The 17,653-nt window shown below is 41.2% G+C and overlaps 1 protein-coding gene across 11 annotated transcripts in view; it reads right to left on the minus strand.

Moving 5' to 3' along the window:
- Positions 1-17,653, minus strand: part of DISP1 (dispatched RND transporter family member 1) — a 180,356-nt gene that overhangs the window by 62,684 nt on the left and 100,019 nt on the right. The window contains exon 1 of one of the 11 annotated variants that reach the window (XM_045010605.1): positions 4,400-4,537. The exons of the other annotated variants lie outside the window; for them this stretch is intronic. The gene's annotated coding sequence lies outside the window, so the exon portion shown is untranslated. Of the gene's footprint in view, positions 1-4,399; positions 4,538-17,653 lie in introns of those variants that run through there. 11 annotated transcript variants of the gene reach the window in all.

Raw genomic sequence — 17,653 nt, forward strand, 5'->3', positions numbered from 1 at the left:
TTTAAACCTGCTGCCTATTAATTTCATTGGGTGACCCCTGGTTCTTCTATTATGGGAAGGTGTAACTTCCTTATTCACTTTCTCCACACCACTCATGATTTTATAGACTTCTATCAGATTCCCCTTTAGTCGCCTCTCTTCTAAAATGAACAATCCCAGTCTTTTTAATCTCTCCTCACAGGGAAACTGTTCCATATCCCTAATCATTTTTGTTGCCCTTCTCTGTACCTGTTCCAATTCCAGTGCATCTTTTTTGAGATGGGGCAATCAGAACTGCACATGATATTCAAGGTTTGGGCATACCATGGATTTATATAGTGGCACTATGATATTTTCCGTCTTCTTATCTATCCCTTTCCTAATGGTTCCTAACATTGTTAGCTTTTTTGACTGCTGCGGCAAATTGAGCAGATGTTTTCAGAGAACTATCCACAATGACTCCAAGATCTCTTTCTTGAGTGGTAACAGCTAATGTAGAACCCCATCATTTTGGATGTATAATTGGGATTATGTTTTCCAACATTCATTACTTTGCACTTATCAACATTGAATTTCATCTACCATTTTGTTGCCCAGTCACCCAGTTTTGAGAGATCCCTTTACAACTCTTCTCAGGCAGCTTTGGATTTAACTATCCTGATGGATTTTGTATCATCTGCAAACTTTGCTACCTCACTGTTTACCTCTTTTCCCAGATGATTTATGAATATATTGAACAGCACTAGTCCCAGGACAGATTCTTGGGGGAATCCTGCTATTTACCTGGTACTGAAGTTAGGCTTACTGGCCTGTAATTGCCAGGATTGTCTCTGGAGCCTTTTTTAAAAATTGGCGTTACATTAGCTATCCTCCAGTCATGTGGTACAGAGACTGATTTACGTGATAGTTAGGAAACAACTAATTAGTTTATTTAACCATTTAAGAAAGTGTATCTCTCAAATCTGTGTCTTGCACCAAAATATAACCCCCCAAAACTGGTTTATAATAGTTCGCTCCTTTTAAATTTAGGGCAGGATACAGCTCAGACTGCATTTTAAAGTATCTAAAACATTCCAGATCAGGAGCTGCAGACATCCTCCAGACAAACAGCCTATTAAAACTGGTTTTTTAATTTGTTTTGTTTTTTTAAGATAACATGATAGTCCTGATAATAAGCATGATACTTGTTGTGATGAAAATATCTCCCCATGCCAAAAGTTTGTCTGAAACAATTTAATCCTAAGTGTTGCAAGAAGAGACACATTCTTAAACTGAGCAATATTTAACAATCTTAGCTATCCATTAGTCTCTTTCCAGAAGACACAGTATAATGGATTCAAATCCCATAACACTACAGATTTTTAGTACACAAGTGTGTACCTTGTTCTCAGTTCTATAAACTCAGATAAATCCTTCCAAGACTCCATTTACTATACCATTAATTCACTGCACAACCATTCTGAAAAGGCCTTTCTCCCCTTTCACTTCACCAAAATTATTTTTGCCATTGCTTTTCCCCACCAAAGTTCACAAAAGTAACAGGTGGCGCCTAGTCTTTCATACTGTCTTTCATAGGAGAGCTTCTCTATCAAGGCAGTATTTGTTCAGAAGAAACTTTTAAATGCTTTATGATTGCTGATCTCTGTTTTTGGCTCTCAGATGGACATTCTTAAAATTCTCTAGCATCTAATTTTTGTGTGTTCACAATATGTGGGAGTTGGTTTCTCTCAATTTCCTGATTCTTGCTTTTTATTTTGGTTGTAAACCGCTAGTTCGTCCTTGAAAAGCTTTCATTATTTAGTTAAGGAAAACTACCACAAGATAACAAAAAGCAAAGGTCTGTCCTTTCCACATGTAGAACACTTTTCATTTACTTAGTTTATGTCTACTTTAAAATTTATCGTCTGTGTAAGAAGAGACATCTTTTCAGTTTTTATTCAGTAGCACTTGTTTATAAGAAATTCTTAGAAACCTTTAAAACACTAACTTTTAAACATGTTACAGTCTTTTTAACATGTTGAGTATACCAGTGTTAAACATTTATGAATGCTACCACTACATTTTGGATCTTTGATGGTACTGAACTTATATATTTCCTATTTGTCTGGGATTTTTGCATTTTTTTCACTGTACAGCAACTAGGTGGACCATAATCATAATACTCTCACTTTTGAATATATTCATGCCTTTCTTTGCTGATAAATAGCTTTTCAGTAATCTAAATATTTGTGACATAAAGTAATGGTTAGGGTACAACCATAATAAAGCATGTAGTTGTTGCTACCTACCCAAGCCATACGAAAGAAGAAGAAAGCATCAAATTTACAGAATAAAAAAATATTCTTCTTCTCTTGCCACATTCAGTATCTATATTAAGCTATTTTTCCTCCATCCCCTTCAACGGCTTGATATGCTAACAAACTGGCCTGTCTTAAACCTGGGACACCATGATTTCATTTCCTGCATTGCAGGCTAGGTCAGGAATTGCAATTCCTGTGACAGGGAGTTTCCAGATGTCACCAAGCCAGGATTGTAGATCATGCTGCAAATGGGCACCTAGTGAATTGATTTCATTCAGCTGGCACACTAAGTAACCCATCAACAGCTAGGAGGTGAAGGAGTGGGGATTGTGGAAAAGAGCCAAGGGTGGGGAAGACAATATTTTTAAGACCTTCATAAATATCTTATTAACCAGAAGTTAACTTGTTTAGCACAAGCTATGAAAAACAGATTATTATTGGAACCGTCTGTGGTGCTTTGACAAGCCCTTTTTTCTGAGAGTGTGTATCTCTCTCTCTCTCTCTCTCTCTCTCTCTCTCTCTATATATATATATATAAATTATCTTTTATATATATAAAAGATAATTTAGTAATTTTGTATGCTCATACAAAAACTACCCGAACAGGATTTACCAGTTTATTGCAGTTTGTTTTTAATACCATCACATTTGCGGTTTAACAAAAAACTAAATGCACAGGGAAGAAAAAAAGGAATTATAATATGTCACTGCAAGAATTACTGTTTTGAAAAAAGGCATATAGCCTAGAGACAAGTGTAATCACTACACAACGTTTTCTTTATATCTATTTATCTCAGTATTAGTAGAAATAGCTCAGCAAAATGTAAGAGCATGGAAAGCAGTAAAAACTCATTGCCTGCAACGGAAGTACTGTCCTTACACTTAATCTTATTCAGAGTTTAGTGACTTTCTATTACCATATAAAGGGTACTTAAGTTTTCATAATCACTAATACTCTTATCCAAAATAACCCTACTCCATGTACACTCAAAAATCAGAATTGCTTTCTTTAAAAGGAGTTACTTTTACTAAAAGATTCAAAGGGATTTAGTAAATTGTATAATGGGGTTCCCATATAAATATACCTGCAGAATGTCACCAAAAAGAAACTCCCTGCTATGGTACAATTACTGCTATAACAAACCACCACAATGCCAATTTGAAGGGTATGTTATATAACAGGTTAAAAACCTGTATATTTTACAGATTCATTACACAAGAGTGTGTTGCACTAACAAACTCTGTACCTAAAAAAATTCTATTTATCTCTTGATTATACCATGCCCACTGATCTATAATTATGATATAAACTGGTAAATTTTATGCTGAAATTCTTTGTACACATCCAAATTTCAAAATAAAATTATATTTGGAGATCCTTATAAAAATCCATTACTAATTTTAATTATTTTCTCTTAAAATGAGAAAAATTATGTGTATTAAATATGCAACCAGTGATAAATATGCATGTCAATACACATCAAGCAGAGATATTATAGCCACTGTATCAGTTTACTTGCTAATAAAAATAAAATGCATTATCCATAAGTAGTTGCAGATACTTTACTAAAGCCATTGTATGTGCAAAAACAGATTAAAAAGAACATTCATCTCACTTCAGCAATATTTTTCTTATCAAGCTAAACATCCTTATAATAATTTTTTGCAATATACTTTTCAATGTACTTCATCCCTGCATTAAATTAAAAAACAGTTATTTAATCTCACATTAGTTAATTTAGACTCTGAAAAACAAGTGAGAAACTACATATAATAATGCTATAACAAAAGATCAAACCTACTATAGTAACAATGGATATTTGTATTAGCACTGTTCTGTTCCAGGCGCTCAAATGTTTCTGAACAGCTGTAACCTTTTACAAGAAAGGAGTCTTCTTGTTACAGTCAGGGTAACATTTTAGTGCAAATAAAGTGAACATACATGAAAGTCTTAAATCTACATTTGTAATAATTTCTAAAATATCAAATAGTTTAATCTCTAGCCTAAAATTTATTACAGAAAAAATGGTTGGATTTTTAATACATTTCCATGTAAAATACTTTCCATGCTTCCTAAACACAAATAAAACAGATTAGCAGTTATAAAAAAGAAATGCTACCTTGAAATTGACTAACAGTATCTCCAAGGTACGACAATCGTCTTTTATGAAATCGTCTGGAAGCAGAGTGTGATTTGTGAACTGCTCAAACAGCAGCAACACAACAGAAACAAACAAGCTGGTTGGAGCTGCCCTACAATACTGCAGAGACAAGCCTGAATGACAAGCATACGCAGATTGCCTTGAATTGGGCATGTTAGGGGCTGGAACTTTCAGTGTTTGCTCTCCTATAGACAGCTGAGTTTCTCTCCTACTTAACCCTTGGGGGCAAGATCTTAATGGTTACAGCTGGTATGGTGAGGGCTTGATCTCAACACAAGGTCAGGAAGCCAGGATATGAAGGTGACATGTAATTTCTAGCTTTTTCCTGCCTCTACAGGAGTATTCCACCAAATGCTGCTGTTAGTTATAACTTTCTTTGATCTTTTTGATTTAGGTTAGTAGATTAAAGCCTGTTGGATGATGTTGTTTGATGCTTAGACTTATTTTAAGTTTTAGAGATTCAGCTTTCTAGCACATCAGTTTTATCACTTAAGTTTATATGATCAGTTATTAAATCTGTGTATATTTCTATGTATTTTGCAGACCAAACTCCCTTACCTTTACATTCTAAGGGGGAAAATATAAATGGATGCAACTTGCTCCAAAAACAAGTTATTTATTTTTGACAGGAGAGGAGAGTAATTTATGGAAAATGGGATACCAAAGATAGAACTGGTTACAATATGCTCCTTTCAAATTCACTCTGGTCCTTTCTTATCTCCTATACCACAACTCTCAAAAAGCCCAACAAATCTGACAAACCATGCAGAACAAGTGTGTTGTTTACAGATGACACAGGAAACTACCGTACCTCACCTTTCCTAAACAAGTAAAATCTAAAAACTCCAACACCTTAAAAAGCAAAAAGTAAAACTCTTCCAGAAAAACTGATCGACTAATAATTGAAAAATGTTGTCTCTAAAACGAAAGCAATTGTGGGTGGGGCAGACAGAGATTCTCATGCATATACGCCATATCAGTGCTTTGCCTTGTGCTGCTTTTTAAATTTGTGAAATGTTTTTTTGTTACATGACTATTAAAAAACAAGGATGCTCAACAAGCTAAGTTATCAGACTTGGTACTACTATAGTTTTCAGAACTCCATAGGTCTTATTCTTAAGTATTTTAGCAAAACAACAGCCAGAAGAACTTTTGTCTTTAGTCTTGGCTCCCCATTAGGCTACAACATAGCCAGCTAACATGACTTCATCATCATTAGACTCTCATCAGACCCAGTCTACACCTAAAACTTAGGTCAACCTAGCTACAATGTTCAGGGCTGTGAAAAATTTCACACCCTGCGTCATGTAGTTTGGTTGACCTAACCCCAACCACTGAAGCATCTAGGTTGATGTAAGAATTCTTTCGTCAACCTAGCTACCCCCTCTGAAAGGTGAGTTACAGAAAAAAACTCTTTGCCATTGTAGCGTAGACATACCCTCATCATGCCTGCTTCCATTCCATCTTTGATGCTTAGGAAAAGACTTCCCCATCCAGCAGGCTGAACTGCCATCAGCTCTTAAAAAATTCCTTAACACATTTCTTCCTCAAAGTCTTTCAACAACAAATAAATAGGCACATTCTAATGATAGGTTATTAGACCACTTTGAGATCAGAACTTCTGATCATCTTTGTCACCTAGTGTACAGTGGCTGAATTATGATCTGTCCGATGCAGACAAATCTCTTTTGGGGCATGAGATGTGTCTTCTGTAATTTGGACCATGCTTTGAATGATGACAATGCTCAATAACTTTGTTTATTTTTAATGTTTTGTTTATTTCTTCAAACTTCTTTAAAGCACCTTTCCCAACAGTTCTAGGCACTTTTATCGATATTTAAAATATAAGAGAAGGCATACTACTTGCTAATGTAAAATAGTAAAGACAAATTGATATCTTCCCTCATCTATTATGAATTAATGAGCTGTTGTCTCAGCACTACCAGCTAAAGCAGCACTGCAGTGCCAATTTTTCATTTTAGGAACACAAACAGAAAATTATTTTATTCAATAGTGTTTCTTTTGGAACTACAAAACACTTAAAATATTGCCAGAGTACAAAGACTGCACATATAGATTGAAACACTTGTTAGAAGCTACAGCATACCTGATAACCATACAAAATTATCTTTTTAGAAGATTACATAAAAACCACACATCCATTCCTGATGTATGACATTTCAAAACATACAACCTTAAAACGTTTAAGCCAAGGTGGATCTGAGTACTACTAACTCTGACTTGGAAGGGTCTTTTTTCAATGAATACACAAATCTCTGCTTGTGTCCTGGAGCTTCCACACCTTCTTAAGAAAAGCATGGAGTGTGCTGGGCTCCTATCTCACAGGGATTTAAGAGTTGTGAAGATAGCATGCTCTTTCAATGCGAGTAATCACCTTCACACACTTGAGATACTGGATATGTTGGTCCAAAAATGAACTGGGCAAAATCCATTTTCTACTAAATGCTAGAAAACGAACATGCCGTTCAAAATCCCAAAACTCACATTAATAACTAAATTAAGAATAAAAATCTAAATTAATTTACTTAACTTTCTAAAAAACAAGAGAGCCCAGTTGCTTAGAGACATTCCCCTCAGCATCAACCTGGTTATAGGAGCGCTGGTTTCCATGCTACACCCTTCAGGCCCAGATTGTGGCAGTAAAGAAGTGAACACTGGTTTAGCAAAGGAATTTTTTAGCCATAAACACAAACTCTTCAAAAACCAAAACACAAACAAAATACCCCACACAGCACAAGAGAGTTACAGATCTTAGGAAAACAATTAACTCCTGAAAGCAACACCTCTCTCTTACTATGACCTCCCCAACTGTATAAATCCTTGGTTTAGTCTAAGTCCTTAGACCAGGCAGCTCTTCTGCTGGTGGAAATGAAATGACCTCTTTTCATAGAGAAGCACTAACAGCACCTTTTAAAAACACAGTTTCACACCTTTCTTGCCCATGCACTTCTGCTGGGGAATTTCAGGCCTCCCACAGCTGCCAGGTAGAGTTGTTCAAAATCAATGGCCCTGCGAGTAGAAAACCCATTGTTCCACCAGACTGGAGCCATGCAGTGTTGATGGCCTTTAGCTGCTCTGTCCTAGCTTCCCGGACATAATCTCTCCACTAGGGCAAGGACTACACTACAGTTTAAGTCGACAAGTTATGTTGCTCAGTGGTGTGAATTAGTCAACCCCCTGGAGCGACAAAACTTATGCTGACTTAAGCGCAGATGTGGACAGTGCTATTTTGACAGAAAAACGTCTCCCACCAACATAGCTACCACCGCTCGCAGGGGCTGAAGTAACTAAGCCAACGAGAGAGCTCTGTAAACCGTCGGCTTAGAGAGGCTCCACTAGAGACCGTGCAGCTGCACTGCAGTAAACTCTCTAATGTAGCCATAGCTTAGATGTCAAGTCCCAACTACAAAGTGGATGCTCTAACTCACACTAATGATTACATTCAAAATGGAGTTAAACACAACATAACATTCACAAAACACAATGGAATGCATAATTTGACACAGATACATTCCCCAAATCGCCACAAACAGAATGTAAGAAAGCTAATCTCAGTCACAGAAAGTTAATTCACCAGATATTTTTGCAAAAGCTACCTAACTTACTTATAAAATACCATCTCTGTTTGTGGTCATTAAGGATCATATACACCGCTACCCCGATACAACGCTGTCCTCGGGAGCCAAAAAATCTTACTGCATTATAGGTGAAACTGCATTATAGAATCATAGACTCATAGACTTTAAGGTCAGAAGGGACCATTATGATCATCTAGTCTGACCTCCTGCACAATGCAGGCCACGGAATCTCACCCACCCACTCCTGTATCAAACCTGTGTCTGAGCCACTGAAGTCCTCAAATCATGGTTTAAAGACTTCAAGGTGCAGAGAATCTTTCAGCAAGTGACCCGTGCCCCACACTACAGAGGAAGGCGAAAAACCCCCAGGGCTTCTGCCAATCTGCTCTGGAGGAAAATTCCTTCCTGACTCCAAATATGGCGATCAGCTAAACCCTGAGCATGTGGGCAAGACTCACCAGCCAGACACTCAGGAAAGAATTCTCTGTAGTAACTCAGATCCCACCCCATCTGACATCCCATCACAAGACATTGGTATATCGAACTTGCTTTGATCCTCCAGAGTGCGCAGCCCTGCCCTGCCTCCCCCCGGAGCACTGCTTTACCATGTTATATTCGAATGTATGTTATATTGGGTCGCATTATATCGGGGTAGAGGTGTACCGCTTTTATAAAGTCAAGATGTTAGCCACAATGTTCTGGCTAACAACATAATGCCAACTGCATAAAACCAGTTCTTCAGATATTTTACAGTTTCATCTGGATACAATGTTATTCTACACTTCCTGTCATAAACTGTTGTAAATGTTGCTGTACACTTCCATACAGATGCTGTATTTCACCTCTGGGGTGGGTCAAGTGATTCACTTCCATACATATTTGTTAACTATCTCCCGGAGTGAAGAGAGGCTTAATATTTGTAAAGCACTTTGATATCTTAGAGGAAAAGCACTACAAAAATCCAGAGCATGACAATCTATTAAAATGCTCCAACACTACATGCACTGTTCAAACCAATGTTACTATATCTTGGCTCATGTACAAACAATAGCCAGATTGTTTCCCAGGATGATATTAAAATGAAAGTATAATACATATTTATGGATTATGATTAATAAGCTTTCTATATACATTAGTTTTAAACACTATATCATAAATTTCCAAGTCAGTAACTGCCTGAGTATTACTCAGCAGCATCAGTGGTTGCCCAAAGGTGCAGGGCAAGGGGCCTCCCCAAGCCCCCTCCCAACAGAAAGAGGACCGCACTTTTGCAGCCCAGGAGGCCCAAGTACATCAGCAGCTCCAGCCAGTACAGCCAACTCCAAGCATTTTTTAAAACATGGGATCATCTTAAAAATGATATATTTTTTTCAAAACCCGGGGGTTCATTTATTTGCTTTCTGATACCTAAGCCTTTAGAATACACTCAAGTCAAGTTTTCAAGTTTTTCTTCTATGAATGAGGGCTAGAAACTTACTTTAAAAAAAAAAGTAAAGCAAACTTTCACCAAATCACATGCTTCCAGCACCTGGAGCTTTAAGAAGAGTACCAACTTTTGCAAGAATTGCAATAATAAAATTGAGAGAGTTGGCAACACTAAGAATCTAAGCTATTATTTGGGATTGGTGGACTGGCTGTTGGGAGGGATAAAGTATGGTAACAGGCCCCTCTCTGCAAGGGTGAAAGTAAAGTGGTATGGGCCAGTACGGCACACCGGTAAAAAGTGTCCGCCAGTACTGGCCTGTACCTAGCTGACTTTAAAGCGCTGCCGTGGCAGTGCTTTAAGGACCCTGCTTAAACTGCTGCTGCAGCAGTGCTTTATGTCATTGCCCCTTTAGGCCCCTCCCCCAGACACCAATGGGGGGAGAGCAAAAGGAGCAGCTGCCCCGGGGCTGACGATTTAAAAGGGCCCGGGGCTCTGGCCGCCACTGGGGCAGTGGCCAGAGCCCTGGGCCCTTTAAATCACCACTGGAGCCCTGGGTGGCGCAGGCCAGGCAGCCTGGAAGGGCTGGCTGGGGGACACTGACCCCTAGCCCTGCCCCTCCCGCCTGAGGCCCTGCCCTGCCTCTTCCGGGGCCAGAGCTGGCCCCCGTACCGGTAAGTCTTTGGCTTTACCCCCGCCTCTCTGGCATCTTCACACCATTGGACTACTGGAAAAATCAGACTATATGCTTTACAAGTGATCAGTTACTCTGTCCTCTTACGCTTGCAGGGACCAATCCCCTGAACCGCGCAGAGAGAATCGCCTAGCAGACTAATATCTAAGTGAGTCAGGCATTGTGGGGGATCTCCCTTCCCCCTAGGAAATAATAAAATGCTAGGTCCAAGGGAAGTTGTGAATAGCCTCAATGGATGGGAGGCAGGGAAAATGTACAATAGGCTGAAAGCCTAATGTCTCTTTTTCTAGTATATTGGAAGATGGGGTAAAAGTTTTAATGGAAACAGGGACTCACGGTTGGACAGGGAACTTTTAAAATGAAAAATTAAAAACTGAAAATATTGTAAATTATCATCAAGTTCAACACATTGTTAGCCTACATAAACCACACTATGTGATTTTTGGTAACCTCATCTTTCTGTCCTATTTGTTACTCACTCTGGTCGCATCTTCTACTAGTTTGACCGAAAAAAATCTATAGAACAGAGATCATGTGTACCTGTGCTTGTAAAGTGCCTACCACAATGAGGTCCCAACCTGACCAGAGCCTTACCAAGAGACTCGAGTAATAAATTACTAATCCACTATAACAACCTATTAAGTACTGTTTTTTGATCACATGAAACTGAAAAATCTCTTGGAAGGTACAAAGAATCTACAAAATTTAACTTATTAGTCTTATTTTGGCAGTGTTTCAACACATGTAAGATAAACATACTGCAGCTGAATAGCTCCATTGCTAAGCATCTCATTATGATCAGTCAAGTGCCAGTGTGCTCAGGGCTGTACAAAACACAAATAAAGATTGTCCCAAAATAACTTAATATTTTCTTATAAATTAAGTGAGGTTAAAAGAATTAGAATGAGAACAATTCAGTTACAGAATTATTTGTTAGTCTAGTTGCTTTGTAGAGCAGAGAAATCTCCAGCAAAATATGAGGCCTACATCAACCAACTGTAGAACTGGGGATTAAAATGTATACCTGTTAAGTATGGTGGAGTGGTCTTAAACTGAGATAAAGAAAATAATGAAATATTCATGGAAACTGCACTTCATATACTCCAAAAATTATGGCACTGAAGTATGGTTCCAGAAACTTGTTTCAAATATTTAAGTAAAACCCCTATATCTCTGTGATGTTCTTGAAAGGCAAAGAATAAGGTTATAATCGGGTTTCAAATCCCGAAAAATTTAGGAGCAAGAGAGCTGGAAATGTGAATTTGAGTTTTAAAAACAAAACAAACAAAAACTAACTATGGAAAACGTTGCACCATAAGGAAGCTTAAAATTGTAATATTTGCTATAAAATGTTTGTTTCTATTTCTTCAGTGTGGACTCTATTTGATAGCAATTTAATACTGCTAATGTAGCATTAACTTGTAACAAATTTGATCTAAAATTTTTAAAATTATTTAAATTTAAAAATTTAAAAATTATTTTCAATTATTTTCCTAAGAGAACTCATCTGTGTATAACACATAAAAAAGCACAAATGTAGTAGCTACAGGAAGGAGGTGGTTGATAAACAGATGCTGTTTGATGTCCCTTTGCTTCACTAACATGTTGAAAAACCCTCAGAAGTTTGGAGAGAAAGCTATCATGATTTTTAATAATTTACGGTGAGATTTTCAAAGCTGTTTGCATTTGCCTAACTGTGCTCCCATTGGCTTGAATGAAAGCAGAGTAAGTTCAAAAGCTAAGCGCTTTTGAAAGTCCCAACCACTGGGCCACCTGAATAACTGCTATAATTTATTAATATCTCTTAGCCCTGGTCTACACTACATGGTTAGGTCAAATTTAGCTGCGTTAGGTCGTTTTTAAAATGAATGCGTCTACACAACCAACCCTGTTCCATCAACCTAAAGGGCTCTTAAAATCGACTTCTGTACTCCTCCCCTTGCTGGGTCGAATTTGGGGTAGTGCAGATGCAATTCGACGACATTGGCCTCCGGGAGCTATCCCAGAGTGCTCCAATGTGACCACTCTGGCCAGCACTTTGAACTCTGATGCACTAGCCAGGTACACAGGAAAAGCCCCGGGAAATTTTGAATTTCATTTCCTGTTTGGTCAGTGTGGCGAGCTCAGCAGCACAGGAGACCATACTGTCCCCCCAGAATCGCAAACCAGCTCCAGCATGGACTGAAAGGGAGACACTGGATCTGACTGCTGTATGGGGAGAAGAAATTGTGCAGGCTGAACTCCGATCAAAGAGAAGAAATGCTAATATATATGCCAAAAATCGCACAGGGCATGGTGGATAGAGGCTACAACAGGGACACACAGCAGAGTCGTGTGAAAGTTAAGGAGCTCAGCCAAGCCTACCAAAAGACAAAGGAGGCAAATGGTCGCTCCGTATCAGAGCCCCATACATGCCACTTCTATGATCAGTTGCATGGCATTCTGGGGGGGGGACCCTACCACTACCCCACCACTGTCCGTGGACACCTGTCGGGGGGAGTCTCACGCAACAGGGAGGAGGATTTTGTGAATGAGGAGGAGGAGGAGAATGCGCAGCAGGCAAGTGGTGAATCCGTTCTCCCTGGCAGCCAGGACCTTTTCATTACCCTGAAGCCAGTACCCTCCCAAGGAGGGATCCCCAACCCAGAAGCCGGAGAAGGCACCTCTGGTGAGTGCACATTTGTAACTACAGTACAGGGTTTAAATGCAATTGTGTTTAATGTCTGATTTGCCCTGAAGAATTGGGATGCATTCGTGGCCAGTATAACTACTGGAAAAGTCTGTTAACGTGTCTGGGGATGGAGCGGGAATCCTCCAGGGACATCTCCATGAAGCTCTCCTGGAGGTACTCTGAAAGCCTTTGCAAAAGGTTTATGGGGAGGGCTGCCTTATTTCATCCTCCATGGTAGGACACTTTACCATGCCAAGCCAGTAGCAAGTAGTCTGGAGTCATTGCAGCACAAAACATGGCAGTGAATGGTCCTGGGTGTTGGTCGCATTCAAGCAACATTCAGTTTATATCTTTCTGTGTTAGCCTCAGGAGTGATATCGTACATGGTCACCTGGTTGAAATAGGGGAATTTTAGTAAGGGAACAGTAAAAAGACCCTGTTCATGCTGGGCTGTTTGGCTTGGCTAAAAGGGATCATCCAGGAGAATAGCCATGTGATTGGAGGAGGGGTGAAGGGCTCATCCCAGAGAATAGCCACACAGTGAGGTGGGGGGAAGGTGTGTGCTGCACATCCACCTGAAAACTGCAGCCCCTCCTTTTAAATGACAAACCCAACCGCATTGCTTGCTATGGGAAATGAGGGCGCTGCAGTTTGAAACCATTCCCACATGTTATGAAGGCGTAAGAAGCAAATCCCGCATACCCTTTGGCTTACCATGGCCACCTGGAAAGTGAATTCTGTTGCCCAGCCGTATGTGATGTGTCACCAATACGGCAGGCGCTCAAAATAAAAGGCAAAATACGACCTTGTACCTGGTCTAGCATGTGCTGTCTGCTGTGAATTGCTTGATTCATTATGGAAGAGTCTCCCTTTTCTTCTCAGAAATGTATCATCTTAAATTTTACTCTCCCCTTTTATTCCCCCGTAGGTGCAAATGTTTCTATGATCCCCCTATCATCTCTGTCCCTGAGGTTATCGCAGATTAGAAGACGAAAAAACCCGCACTCATGATGACATGTTTTCTGAGCTCATGCAGTCCTCCCGCACTGATAGAGCACAGCTTAATAAATGGAGGCATTCAGTGGCAGAGGCCAGGAAAGCATTAAGTGAGCACAACGAGCAGAGGCAGGAGGCGATGCTGAGGGTAAGGGGGGAGCAAACGGACATGATGAGGTGTCTGGTGGAGCTGCAGGAAAGTCAACAAGTGCACAGACCCACCCTGCATCCACTGTATAACCACCTGACCTCCTCCCCAAGTTCCAGATCTTCTTCATCCAGATGCCCAAGAACACGAGGGGAAGGCTCCGGGCACCCAGCCACTCCACTCCAAAGGATGGCCCAAGTAACAGAAGGCTGTTATTCAAACAATTTTGATTTGTACTGTGGCTACAATAAGCAATGTGGCCTTGTCCTTCCTTCCTCCCCCACCCCACCTCACCCGGGCTACCTGGTCAGTTATCTCACTTTTTTTTTTAAATTAATAAAGAAAGAATGCATGGTTTCAAAACAAATAGTTACTTTATTTCCTTTGCCAGCTGTGATCAAAGGGGGGAGGGTGGTTGGCTTACAGGGAATTAAAATCAACAAAGGGGGCGGGTTTGTATCAAGGAGAAACACATACAACTGTCACACCGTAGCCTGGCCAGACATGAAACTGGTTTTCAAAGTCTCTCTGATGTGCAGAGTGCCTCGCTGTGCTCTTCTAATCGCCCCAGTGTCTGGCTGCTCAAAATTGGCCACCAGGCAATTTGCCTCAACCTCCCACCCCACCATAAACGTCTCCTCCTTACTGTCACAGATATTATGGAGCACACAGCAAGCAGCAATAACGATGGGAATGTTGGTTACACTAAGGTCTAACCCCGTCAGCAAACAGCTCCAGCAAGCTTTTAAACGTCCAAAGGCACATTCTACCACCATTCTGCACTTGCTCAGCCTATAGTTGAACTGCTCCTTACTACTGTCCAGGCTGCCTGTGTACGGCTTCATGAGCCATGGGAGCAAGGAGTAGGCTGGGTCCCCAAGGATAACTATTGGCATTTCAACATCCCCAACAGTAATTTTCTGGTCTGGGAAGTAAGTCCCTTCTTGCAGCTGCTCGAACAGCCCGGAGTTCCTAAAACCTTTCCTGGCCATCCCATGTTGATGTCGGGGAAAGGTCCCTTGTGATCCACCAGTGCTTGCAGCACCATTGAGAAGCACCCCTTGCGGTTTACCTACTGGTTGGCAAGGTGGTCAGGTGCCAAGATAGGGATATGAGTTCTGTCTATCACCCCACCACAGTTAGGGAACCTCATTGCACCAAAGCCACCCAGTATGACCTGCACATTTCCCAGAGTCACTACCCTTGATAACAGAACATCATTGATTGCACTGGCTTCTTGGATCACAGCAGTCCCCATAGTCCCACCGGTAGCAGTCAGGCGTTGCAAGCTTCCACAGGGCTATCGCCACTCGCTTCTCAACTGTCAGGGCAGCTCTCATCTTGGTATTCCTGCGCTTCAGGGCGGGGGGGGAAAGCAAGTCTCAAAGTTCAAGGAAAGTGGCCTTACGTATGCAAAAGTTTCACAGCCACTGTGAATCATCCCATACCTGCAACACTATGCAGTCCCACCAGTCTGTGCTTGTTTGCCGGGCCCAGAATTGGCGTTCCACTGTATCAACCAGCCCCACTGCCACCATGATGTCCAACTGCCACAGCCCGTGCTTTCAGGAATGTCTGCGTTCATGTCCTCATCACAATCGTCCTTGTGCTGGGGTCTCTTAGCCAGGTTCTGCACATACTGCAGGATAATGCGTGAGGTGTTTACAATGCTCACAACAGCAGCGGTGAGCTGAGTGGGCTCCATGCTTGCTGTGCTATGGTGTCTGCATGGGTAATCCAGGAAAAAAGGCACGAAACAACTGCTTTCACGGAGGGAGGGGAGACTGACGACATGTACCCAAAACCACCCACGACAATGTTTTTGCCCTATCAGGCATTGGGAGCATAACCCAGGATTCCAATGGGCAGCGGAGTCTGCAGGAACTGTGGGATAGCTACCCACAGTGCACTGCTCCATGAGTCGATGCTAGCCACGGTATTGAGGACACACTCTACTGACTTAATGCGCTTAGTGAGGGCGTACACAATCGACTGTATAAAATCGATTTCTAAAGATTGACTTCTACAAAATCAGCCTAATTTCGTAGTGTACACATACCCGTAGTCACTTACCAAACAACCTATGACCCTATTTTTCACCTTCTTCGTATTACTTCCACATCTACCACCTACACTTCCTCTCTCCACTTTCAACATCAAACTCAGAGCAAGTACAGTAGTTAGAAATGGATGTCTAAGCTTTCAGACCACTGAAGCAGATAGCTAGTATGAATGGTATACACTTTTAGTTGATAGCTATACTTAAATGTGCTACATTTGAAATGGTTACCACTCTTTCACTGGTAACCCAGGGTAGGCCAGAAGGTAGTGAAGACGTTCAGGGACATAGCAACAGGGTTTGGGAGCTGGAGCAGATACTGTTTGTAAGATATGAGGGTCCCTGAGCTGGAACCTGGAGTACAGTGGGAGCCTGGGTTCCCCTACCAGCCACTGGGGAAGGGTCTTTCTTTAGAAAGAAAGACTTCCTGAGACAGATAGTTTTGAGAGACTTTGATACCTCAGAATGGAAAAACTATAATTACCTAGCGAAACCAGACATAGGGGGAGAACCCTGGGTTACGGAGAGGGATAAAGGTAATAATTGGAGGTATACCAATCTCCTAGAACTGGAAGGGACCTCAAAGGGTCATCGAGTCCAGCCCCCTGCCTTCACTAGCAGGACCAATTTTTGCCCCAGATCCCTAAGTAGCCTCCTCAAGGATTGAACTCACAACCCTGGGTTTACCAGGCCAATGCTCAAACCACTGAGCTATCCCTCCTCAATCGAGTCCAAATAGAGAGGAGGAGAGACATAGTGTGAGGAACTAAAGGAAGGGGCATCAGACTGGTCAAAAGCTAATCCCCAGCCACATGGAGGCATCACAGCAGTGAGTAGAAGCAGCAAAGAATCCTGTGGCACCTTATAGACTAACAGACGTTTTGCAGCATGAGCTTTTGTGGGTGAATACCCACTTCTTCGGATGCAAGTAGTGGAAATTTCCAGGGGCAGGTTTATATATGCAAGCAAGAAGCAAGCTAGAGATAACGAGGTTAGTTCAATCAGGGAGGATGAGGCCCTGTTCTAGCAGTTGAGTGAAAACCAAGGGAGGAGAAACTGGTTCTGTAGTTGGCAAGCCATTCACAGTCTTTGTTTAATCCTGAGCTGATGGTGTCAAATTTGCAGATGAACTGGAGCTCAGCAGTTTCTCTTTGAAGTCTGGTCCTGAAGTTTTTTTGCTGCAGGATGGCCACCTTAAGATCTGCTATTGTGTGGCCAGGGAGGTTGAAGTGTTCTCCTACAGGTTTTTGTATATTGCCATACCTAATATCTGATTTGTGTCCATTTATCCTTTTCCTTAGAGACTGTCCAGTTTGGCCAATGTACATAGCAGAGGGGCATTGCTGGCATATGATGGCATATATTACATTGGTGGACGTGCAGGTGAATGAACCGATGATGGTGTGGCTGATCTGGTTAGGTCCTGTGATGGTGTCGCTGGTGTAGATATGTGGGCAGAGTTGGCATCGAGGTTTGTTGCATGGATTGGTTCCTGAGTTAGAGTTACTATGGTGCGGTGTGCAGTTACTGGTGAGAATATGCTTCAGGTTGGCAGGTTGTCTGTGGGCGAGGACTGGCCTGCCACCCAAGGCCTGTGAAAGTGTGGGATCATTGTCCAGGAT

This window comes from Mauremys mutica, chromosome 3 (assembly GCF_020497125.1).
Source record: "Mauremys mutica isolate MM-2020 ecotype Southern chromosome 3, ASM2049712v1, whole genome shotgun sequence".
Lineage (NCBI taxonomy): Eukaryota > Metazoa > Chordata > Testudines > Geoemydidae > Mauremys > Mauremys mutica.